This window comes from Sesamum indicum, linkage group LG5 (genome assembly GCF_026168435.1).
Source record: "Sesamum indicum cultivar Baizhima isolate 11 linkage group LG5, ASM2616843v1, whole genome shotgun sequence".
In the NCBI taxonomy this organism is placed as follows: Eukaryota; Viridiplantae; Streptophyta; class Magnoliopsida; order Lamiales; family Pedaliaceae; genus Sesamum; species Sesamum indicum.
Window position 1 is genome coordinate 2,814,218 of NC_142661.1, and position 11,801 is coordinate 2,826,018.

Consider the following 11,801-nt stretch of genomic DNA (forward strand, 5'->3'; position numbering starts at 1 on the left):
TATAATTATCCTACTTTGTTAAAAATAAAAATATTCAATTCTCAAGTATTGCAATATATATATGTTTTTCTAAGTATTGAAAAAATATTCTCTAACATTTCCATGGCTCCATTTTTTGGTCGTACACCGATTCACTTGGAGCAGGCTAATAACGGGCCAAACACGTTTATTCCTTACTTTTACGCTTAAAAGCTTCTGACATCTTATTTATTGATCTTACAAGTTCGTTTTATAGAGAAATTATCGAAGGCTTTACAACGTCTTATAAGATGTTTCGAAAAACTTATAAGTTGACCAGAATGAAATTTAAATTAAATAGTAGCATAAGACAACAAGAACAAATTATTTCTTCTATTAATTTCAATATTTCCTACAATAAGAATTGTTATTCCTTCCTTAACCGAAAAAAGTATGTGTGGAGTTAAGTCTCAAAAGAAACATTTTAATTATGTTGGTTTATGGTATTTGAACTTTTTCTCCAGAGAAATTAACAAGGCAATTGGTAGTAATATTAATTATTATTTTAATTATTATTCTTAGTCATATTAATATAATGACTGAATTAATATATTACTCCCCCCCCCAAAAAAAAATCCCTTTTTTTTTTATGTAAAATGACTTAATTTTCGTGGAGAAAAAATACAATTTAGTCCCATGTGATATTGCAAATGTCCAAATTATCCTTTATAAAAAGGATTTTAGCAATTTATCCCTTTGTGGAAATTTAAGAGAATCAATGAAAATCTATTAAGCCTCGAAAATTCCGTATTAAGAAAATCATTAACTCATAATTTCAACATGTCTTTTATTTGCAAATAAAATACACATAAGACATATTAAGACAAATAATTATTTATTTTAGGACTATTTTGATATTTTTTGTTTTTAAGTAGTTGTAATCTTCTTACATTTCCTCTTTCTGTCTCCACACTACAAGAAAATTTAATTTATTACCAACAATATAATTAATTATGATCAAATAAAATTAAATTAAAAATTTTAACTTTTTTTCGATCATATTTATTATGATTTTTAGCTGTATATGGTCAAAACATTAACTATGATTTTAACTATGAATAGTATTTGTTTTATTTGCAAAAATACGATTAATAGCCATCGTGCAGTCATAGGTAATTTTATTTGCCATAATTTTTTTTAATTATAATAATTAATTATAGTGAAAATTCATATGATTTTTGGTGCCAATTTTAAATTTATTTTTCGTACAAAATTTTAATACTAGGTGATAAAATGCTAAAAAAATGAGAAAATTGTTAAAATTAGTTCCCCAATTAGCCAAAGTTCACCGAATTAGTTAAAATTAACAATAATACTTGATAAAAATTCATACTTATCCTTAATTGATTTGTTACTGATTTATTGCAAATCAAATAGATATTTTTATGATCAAATTACCCTTATACCCTTCACACGTTAAGGGTAGTTTAGTAAAAATAAATTATTTGACCTGCAATAAGTTAGTAATAAATCAATCAAGGTGAAAATCAATTGTCTTTCAATTTTTTTATTAATATTGACAAATTCAATAAATTTTGACTAACGAGTGACATATTAATTAGATGAAAGCAAACCTCGTGGGTACTATATATAATTTTTCTAACCACAAGTAGTTTACACGTAATTATATCAGGGAAGGGAGTGAAATGTTTCCAATTATTTAAATTTATTTATATAATTTTTTAATTATGATTTTGAATTATATTTTATAAAATAGTAATTAATTTTAATTTTATTATATGACATTATTTCCCCAAAAATGCATGAAAAAAAAATATCGATAAATTTTTAATTATTTAAAAATGATTATTTATTGAAATAAATAAGTCTACTTAAAAGCATTTCAATCCATCCACGTAAGAAAATCGCATTTTAAAATCTGATTTATGTTGGGCTGAAAACGTAAATCTAAAGGCATGCACATGTGCGGAGGACTCGTTTTGATTCTGCACCGTCGGATTGTTGGATTAGAATGGGACGGAACTTGAGAGGTGGCGCCGGAGATTGCAGATATACTGGAACGTTTCTCGGAAGTGATGATGCTGATGACGGTGGCGCGGCGTCGGGGGGCGGTGCTAAAGTATATAAAATAATACTGCGAATTGCACTTAACTCCCTCAAGAAATTATATTTTGATAATTACTCCAGCCCCCTACAAAGTAAGAAAATGCACTATTGCCCCTTGAAATGTTTTTGTTGGAGCGATTTCCCCCTGATCAACTTTCCAACACTCTGTTAGCGAGAAAATTGCAATTCTGGTTCTAAAATATAAAGTGGTTTGCAATATTAGTCCCACACTTTAAAAAAATATGGCAAAATTAGTCCCATATTTTAGGAAAAACGTTGAAAAATTAATAATTGGAACTAACTTTGCAATATTTTTCTAAAGTGTGGAACTAATTTTTATATATTTTCTCAAAATGTGGAACTAATATTACAAAATATAGGACTAACTTTGTAATATTTTTTAAAGTGTGTGACTAATGTTGGGTATTTTAAAAAGTATGTGACTAATTTTGTAAATTATCCTAATATTTTGGAACCGAAATTACAATTTTCTCCTTTTTTAAGCATTTTATCACCTAGTATTAAAATTTTGTACGAAAAATAAAATTTAAAATTGGCACCAAAAATCATATGAATTTTCATTATAATTAATTATTATAATTAAAAAAAATCATGGCAAATAAAATTACCTATGACTGCACGATGGCTATTAATCGTATTTTTGCAAATGAAACAAATACTATTCATAGTTAAAATCATAGTTAATGTTTTGATCATATACAACTAAAAATCATGATAAATATTGATCAATTATGAAAAGAAGTTAAATTTTTTAATTTAATTTTATTTGATCATAATTAATTATATTGTTGGTAATAAATTAAATTTTCTTGTAGTTTGGAGACAGAAAGAGGAAATGTAAGAAGATTACAACTACTTGAAAACAAAAATATCAAAATAGTCCAAAAATAAATAATTATTTTGTCTTAATATGTCTTATGTGTATTTTATTTGCAAATAAAAGACATGTTGAAATTATGAGTTAATAATTTTCTTAATACGGAATTTTCGACGCTTAATAGATTTTCATTGATTCTCTTAAATTATTTTATTATTTTGTCCCATCTAAAATTGACTGAGATTGATAGAAATATGTCCGACACGTCAACGAATTGAATGGGTTTAATACAATTTATTCTGTGATATTACAAATGAGAAAATTATCCCTTTATAAAAAAATAATACTAATTTATCCCCCTATCTAGGGAGGTAAATTACTTAATTTGAAAAAACATAAAGGGGTAAATTGCTACATTTTAAAAAATACAAGGGGATAAATTGCTAATCTTTTTATAGGGGATAATTTGGATATTTGCAATATCACGTGGGACTAAATTGTATTTTTTACTCAAGAAAATTAAATCACTTTACATAAAGAAAAGGGATTTTTTTGGGGGGGGGGGGTGATATATTAATTCAGTCATTATATTAATATGACTAAGAATAATAATTAATAGATTATATTGATTCAACCAATATATCAGGATGACTAATAAAAATTATGGTAACATACATAAAGTGAATAAACACACATACATTTAATGGGACTTAAATCTATGGCTTCGAACTTGTTTATGGGACCTCTTTCTTAGCCTCAACCACATTTTAAGGGCACAAATGCTTACTCTGTCATGGCCGCTTGAGTCCTATTCATAATTCCTACGTCTTATATTATAAAATTAACATTATAAATTTTGATTTTATTTAAGATATAAATATTTTTTTTTTATTTTGAATGGTACTAATTTTCTTTTTTATAGTATTTACTATTTGACTTGATATAAATTGGAATATTATTTGTTTTACGTAATACCATTGTTAGACAATGGTGCAATTTGTGTATAAAAATGAATTATATATATGCTTTAGTATACATCCAAACATTAATATGTTGTCTTATTTTCTAATTAATTATAAAATATGGACAGTCGGAAAATTGAGAGTAATTTTAAGTTGCGTTCAGTTGAGTAATACGCGCAGAGACTGCATGTAACTGTTGCCGTTGCTGGTCTATATATATAATAATATATAAATATTGAGGCCCTCCAAGAAATTTACTTTTATATCCATTAATATTTATTTTATCATATAAAATTTTATTTTTTATCAATTGGTCATTGTTACATTATAACATTTAATTTATTTAATTTTTTGAAACACAATTCTCTCATGTCTCTTTGTAATTTATTTTACCATATAAGAAAATATTTATATTAAAATATGTATAAGTGTAAAATTATTTGTCTTTATTCAAAAGAAAAGATTTACAAATTTTAGGATACAATCTAAAATTCATTTATTTGGTTGCCATTAAAATTTTTTCATTTATTTTATGTATAGATTTAGTAAGTGTACATTTATTATTTAATTTTTTATATTTAAAAAGTATTTCATAATAATAATAATAATAATAATAATAACAACAGTAACAATAATAATAATACAAATACTAATAATAATACAAATACTAATAATACTAATAATAATAATAATAATAATATATTAATAATAATAATAATTATACAAAAAGTTAAAAATAAAAAACTCATCTCTTTCTCTCTCTTATCGTTTTTCTTCCTTGTTCTTTCTCACTTGTCTTTCTTTTCCATTCCTTCTCCTCTCTCATTTCTTCCCCAAACCCATCTCCATTTCTTCCTCAAACCCATGTCTTAGAACCCTAACTCCAAACTCACGGCAACAAGGAGGCAGGTCGGCAACGAGGACGGGGACGAGGACGGCTTCCATCTTTCTCCTCTCATTTTTTCTACAAACCCATCTCTTAGAACCCTAGCCCTAAACTCACGGCAACAAGGACGGTAAATCGGCAACGAGGAAGGCGAAGAGCGAGGATTCTCCAGGTAATCCTTATTTCTTTGTTGCATTTTACTTATTCTTCTTTTTTTTGGGTTTGGGTGTGTTTTTAGCATCTTGTTTTCAGCAAAATTTCTGAAAAATTTTGTATCTAATGTTGTATGTAATGTTGTAATTTCTGGAAAATTTCTGCAATTTCTGAAAAATTCTAGTCGTTGTGTGAAATTTCTGCAATTTCCCTCCCTCTGTGTGAAATTTCTGCAATTTCTGCAATTTTAGTCGTTGTGTAATTGTTGTTCTTGAGGTTAATGATGAGAAATTGGGGTTTGAGTGAAGTGGAGCTGATGTTTCGTGTTGTGACAGTGAAAATAAGTGGGTGGGAGTGCGTGTGCTTTGTGTTAGTCAAAAATACAACAGTTGAAGGCGTGATGGGTTGTGGGAGAGCAGTGTGTGTGTGTGATTCTGTGTGTATGAAGCAAGAGGTGTACATGGTGGTGAGGCGGTTGTACAGTCCAGAAGTAATGGTAATTTGTTAGGCTTGGACCCTTAAACATAGCAGGCTGGTTCTCATTCTCTATCAATTGGAATTATGAGAATAGATTGGGGTCAAGTTTCAGTTGGCACAATTGTCTTACCAACACAAATTTGAGTGTAGGTGTGGTCACAATGTTGATTTCCATATTTGAATGTGTTTAAAAATTGGAAGGCAATTTAAAAGGTTTTGGAAAAGACAAAGGAAGGAGATAATATATCTACGTATACAAATAGTTGTCCAAATGTCTAAGTTTTAATTAAATTGAGTGATGATACCTAATCTTAATTGAAAGTGAAGTAATACTTAATTTTATATTTTCACTGTCACAACACGAACACAGTGAATGATTTTATTACATTTAGTGGGAGAATGATTTTAGTAAACTATTTAAATGTTATAATTAGGCCTAATCTGAGATCATTTATTCCTATTTCTTATATCAGTAGAAAAAAAATCTTGATCTTCAAAATTACGCCTACTGAGACAGCTTCTTATGAGCAGTGGGAGTGGTCTAACGGTTTAAGTTTGATGCTCATAAAGAAGCATATCAACAAAGGTAGTTGAGGTTTAATCCAAAATGCACTAAAGTAAAAGACTTTCTAAAGGCAATTGAAGATCAATATGTGTGTTTTGATAAAACTTTGATTAACTATTATTTGTATAAAAATTCCATGCATGTATTTTGTTGAAGGTCCATGCACTAGAATTCCATGCATGTATTTTGTTGGTTTCGTTAAAAAGGGTTAAAGTCTTTTATTTTATGGATATATGTTTTTAGTCTAGATTTATTTATGTATTTCGTCCCACCTTTTATATGACTTAACTCGTTTTTAGTATTGAATGAGAAGGAAGAAAGAACATGTTAGTTTTGCCAAAGCACTACAAAACACACCAAACATTGAGTTTTTATTAATAGTAACACTATTGATTTTAGTAATTAAAAGACTTTTCTTGAAGGTCCCATTTCTAATTTATTTACTTTAATTATAAAGTTTCATTTGATTAACTATTATTTGTATAAAAATTAATTTCTCTGTTAAAACTATTTCATTAAAAATTTAAATGCACATGTTTCTTATTATCTATACTAATTATAAAAAGAAAGCATCTTTCGTGTCTAGAATGGAAGTTCTTTTAGGTATTTTATAAAATTTAGCCTTCGCTTTTGCATAATTTGTTTCTATATTTCTTTCTACAAAGTGAAATCTGTAATTTGTGGAGGGCAAAAATAGAAATTCAATATAATAGTGGTAGTTCTCACATTATCTAATTATTTACGTGTCGAGAATAATTTGTTATCATGATTTATTAATAGGTTAATATTTGACTTCTAAGAGAGTATTATAATATATTTATATATAATCATAATACATAAAATTTTATTTATTTATGAAGGCATAGGGTTATTTTTGTCCATAAAGAAACAACACTGAAATTTGAACCCCTGCAGGCTGTGCTATGGCGGCCCACATCTTCAAGAAAATCCGCCCGGCCGGCGCCACCGCCGTCCTCCGCCGCACTAAAACCACCTCAGCCCAATATGTGGACTCAAGATTTCGGGACCCTACATTCGAAAAGTTGATGGAGAAATACAAAAATCTGCTAAAAGTCATATCCATACAAGACCTCATCCTCGCCTCAAACTCCACTCCACCTTCCGTCTCCCTCGACTTTCTCCACCGCGTCTCCCAGAGGCTCCACCTGAACCGCGGCCCCGCCGCCTTCCTCCGCAAGTATCCCCACATATTCAATCACCCCGTCAAGCTCCAACCCTTCTGCACCCTCACCCTTGCCGCCCTCAAAATCGTCCGCCAAGAATCCATGCTATAGATAACTCGCTGCCACTTGTAGTAACCCGATTGGTCAAGCTTCTATCGATGTCCGTCTCCAGGAAGTTGCCGCTTCGAGCCATTTTCAAGGTCTGGAGAGAATTGGGACTGCCAGATAACTTCGAGGACTATGTTATTTCAAGCAATTCTGACATTTTCTTGCTTGGATATGAACCCAATACTCCATTTTTGGTGCTCAATGATGGTGAAGCATTTAAGGATTGTTTGATTCCTGCTGTTGAGAATTGGAGGATCATGGAGTGTTGTAAGAAGGATTGCAGTGTGGATAGGACCGACCTCAGATATAGCTTTAAGCAGGGGTTTCCACCGGGGATGCGATTAAAGAAGAATTTCAAGGCGAAAGTTAAGGAATGGCAGAGATTGCCATATGTTGGACCGTATGAGGAGGTGGAGCTGGAGGAAATGAGGAGGACTAAGAGTAGGATGATGAGAATGGAGAAAAGGGCAAAGGGGATTGTCCATGAGTTTTTGAGCTTGACTGTGGAGAAGATGGTGGAGGTGGAGAAGATTAGTCATTTTAGGAAGTGGTTTGGAATTGATTTGAATGTGAGGGATTTGTTCTTGGACCATCCAGGGATGTTTTATCTGTCAACCAAAGGAAAGAAGCACACAGTGTTTTTGAGGGAGGCATATGAGAGAGGATGCTTGATCGAGTCAAATCCGATTTATGAGGCTCGGAGGAAGCTTCTTGATCTTGTTCTTCTGGGCTGTCGTGGGTTGGGAAGAGGTGATGATAACTCCAATAGTGTGGATCAGAGTGAAGAAAATGAAGTGGAAGAGATGTACAAAGATTGAGGTGTGTTGTCGGGTTAAGCTCTTCCTCACTGTGGCGTTGCAAAGTTGGGAGGTAGAATTAAGTTGAGGTTCGCAGATCATATCTAGAAAGTACATTATGTACAATGCAACATGTATTGGAATGAATGCTTCTGGTGTTGTTTGCTGGTTATGAATCATCCGTAGCTTAAACATTCAAGTGGAGAGTTCAAACAAGGTAACTATGTCTCTACTTCATCACGTCACCTCCATATTGTTGGAATATATGACATTGTTATATGTTTGTTTGTTTGCTTAGATTATTGATGTTGTCGCTAGAAATTGCACAGAGGGAATAGAATATGATGACAAGAGATGGAGACTTGAAAATTGACAAATTAAGTTATTCGAAACTCAAAGTAAAAGATTTTGTTTTCATTTTGTAAGTGCTTGAGTGGCTTGATGATGTCAAATATTCGTGTTTTCTTTGTACACAAGAGGACATATTCATGTTTTCCTTGATGTGAATAAATTTGCATTTTGATACACTTATATTTCTTCCTCTGGACCTAATCTTTTAGGCAAATGGATATACATTGAAGTGATGAGTAAAGGACTTAATTTCTTTAATTACGCAAAGTAGTAACAGAGTTATAGTAGATTAAGTTGTTCAATGTGATAAGCTTTTCTCAAGACTGTTTCTTTACTTCAATGCTCTTTCTTCTCATGGTTTATAATTTGCTAAAATTGAGTGGTTCACATAGCTTGAGTTGCATATCAAGGGATAATGTGATAAGCTTTTTTGTTGCGGCAGGCGAACGGCAGCAAGCACGCCCAAGCATGCCCCGGTAGGCACGAAGATTGGGGACAAGGCACGAGTTGGGAACTGAGGAGCACAAACCTAGGGATCGGAGCGGCTTGCCTGTGCGGGAAGCCCTTGGCCGCCCCCCGACGCCTCCATGTTCGCAGGCGACGGGCTACTAGCAAGCGGACCCAAAAGCATACCCCAGCTCCCGAGCGGGAGCCTTGCATAAGCATACCCCAGCTCCCGAGCGGGAGCCTTGCATGCTGGGATTGCTAGTAGCCCGTCGCCTGCGAAAGTGGAGGCGTCGGGGGGCAGCCGACGACGACCCGCACAGGCAAGCCGCTCCGGTCCCTAGGTTTGTGCTCCTCAGTTCCCAACTCGTGCTTCGTCCCCAATCTTCGTGCCTACCGGGGCATGCTTGGGCGTGCTTGCTGCCGTTCGCCTGCCGCAACAAAAAAGCTTATCACATTATCCCTTGATATGCAACTCAAGCTATATGAACCACTCAATTTTAGCAAATTATAAATCATGAGAAGAAAGAGCATTGAAGTAAAGAAACAGTCTTGAGAAAAGCTTATCACATTGAACAACTTAATCTACTATAACTCTGTTACTACTTTGCGTAATTAAAGAAATTAAGTCCTTTACTCATCACTTCAATGTATATCCATTTGCCTAAAAGATTAGGTCCAGAGGAAGAAATATAAGTGTATCAAAATGCAAATTTATTCACATCAAGGAAAACATGAATATGTCCTCTTGTGTACAAAGAAAACACGAATATTTGACTACATCATCAAGCCACTCAAGCACTTACGAATGAAGACAAAATCTTTTAGTTTGAGTTTCGAATAACTTAATTTGTCAATTTTCAAGTCTTAATCTCTTGTCATCATATTCTATTCCCTCTGTGCAATTTTTAACGACAACATCAATCATCTAAGCAAGCAAACAAGCATATAACAATGTCATATATTCCAACAATATGGAGGTGACGTGATGAAGTAGAGACATAGTTACCTTGTGTGAACTCTCCACTTGAATGTTTAAGCTACGGATGATTCATAACTAGCAAACAACACCAGAAGCATTCATTCCAATACATGTTGCATTGTGCTTAATGTACTTTCTAGATATGATCTGCGAACCTCAACTTAATTCTACCTCCCAACTTTGCAACGCCACAGTGAGGAAGAGCTTAACCCGACAACACACCTCAATCTTTGTACATCTCTTCCACTTCATTTTCTTCACTCTGATCCACACTATTGGAGTTATCATCACCTCTTTCCAACCCACGACAGCCCAGAAGAACAAGATCAAGAAGCTTCCTCCGAGCCTCATAAATCGGATTTGACTCGATCAAGCATCCTCTCTCATATGCCTCCCTAAAAAACACTGCGTGCTTCTTTCCTTTGGTTGACAGATAAAACATCCCTGGATGGTCCAAGAACAAATCCCTCACATTCAAATCAATTCCAAACCACTTCCTAAAATGACTAATCTTCTCCACCTCCACCATCTTCTCCACCTCCACCATCTTCTCCACAGTCAAGCTAAAAAACTCATAGACAATCCCCACTGCCCTTTACTCCATTCTCATCATCCTACTCTTAGTCCTCCTCATTTCCTCCAGCCCCAGCTCCTCATACGGTCCAACATATGGCAATCTCTGCCATTACTTAACTTTCGCCTTGAAATTCTTCTTTAATCGCATCCCCGGTGGAAACCCCTGCTTAAAGCTATACCTGAGGTCGGTCCTATCCACACTGCAATCCTCCTTACAACACTCCACGATCCTCCAATTCTCAACCGCATGAATCAAACAATCCTTAAATGCTTCACCATCATTGAGCACCAAAAAATGAGTATTGGGTTCATTTCCATCTTGAAGCAAGAAAATGTCAGAATTGCTTGAAATAACATAGTCCTCGAAGTTATCTGGCAGTCCCAATTCTCTCCAGACCTTGAAAATGGCTCGAAGCGGCAACTTCTTGGAGACGAACATCGATAGAAGCTTGACCAATCGGGTTACTACAAGTGGCAGCGAGTTATCTATAGCATGGATTCTTGGCGGACGATTTTGAGGGCGGCAAGGGTGAGGGTGCAGAAGGGTTGGAGCTTGACGGGGTGATTGAATATGTGGGGATACTTGCGGAGGAAGGCGGCGGGGCCGCGGTTCAGGTGGAGCCTCTGGGAGACGCGGTGGAGAAAGTCGAGGGAGACGGAAGGTGGAGTGGAGTTTGAGGCGAGGATGAGGTCTTGTATGGATATGACTTTTAGCAGATTTTTGTATTTCTCCATCAACTTTTCGAATGTAGGGTCCCGGAATCTTGAGTCCACATATTGGGCTGAGGTGGTTTTAGTGCGGCGGAGGACGGCGGTGGCGCCGGCCGGGCGGATTTTCTTAAAGATGTGGGCCGCCATAGCACAGCCTGCAGGGGTTCAAATTTCAGTGTTGTTTCTTTATGGACAAAAATAATCCTATGCCTTCATAAATAAATAAAATTTTATGTATTATGATTATATATAAATATATTATAATACTCTCTTAGAAGTCAAATATTAACCTATTAATAAATCATGATACCAAATTATTCTCGACACGTAAATAATTAGATAATGTGAGAACTACCACTATTATATTGAATTTCTATTTTTGCCCTCCACAAATTATAGATTTCACTTTGTAGAAAGAAATATAGAAACAAATTATGCAAAAGCGAAGGCTAAATTTTATAAAATACCTAAAAGAACTTCCATTCTAGACACGAAAGATGCTTTCTTTTTATAATTAGTATAGATAATAAGAAACATGTGCATTTAAATTTTTAATGAAATAGTTTTAACAGAGAAATTAATTTTTATACAAATAATAGTTAATCAAATGAAACTTTATAATTAAAGTAAATAAATTAGAAATGGGACCTTCAAGAAAAGTCTTTTAATTACTAAAATCAAT

General features: G+C 33.5%; 2 pseudogenes across 1 annotated transcript; one reads left to right on the forward strand and one right to left on the reverse strand.

Annotated features, from left to right (window-relative positions):
* Window positions 1–4,653: 4,653 nt before the first annotated feature.
* LOC148788001 (protein ROOT PRIMORDIUM DEFECTIVE 1-like) lies at window positions 4,654–8,584 on the forward strand (annotated as a pseudogene). The gene is made up of 2 exons (XR_016065504.1): window positions 4,654–4,943; window positions 6,882–8,584. The product of XR_016065504.1 is annotated as a protein ROOT PRIMORDIUM DEFECTIVE 1-like (transcript).
* A 1,408-nt stretch (window positions 8,585–9,992) lies between these two features.
* Window positions 9,993–11,483, reverse strand: LOC148788002 (protein ROOT PRIMORDIUM DEFECTIVE 1-like; annotated as a pseudogene).
* Between the last annotated feature and the right edge of the window lie 318 nt (window positions 11,484–11,801).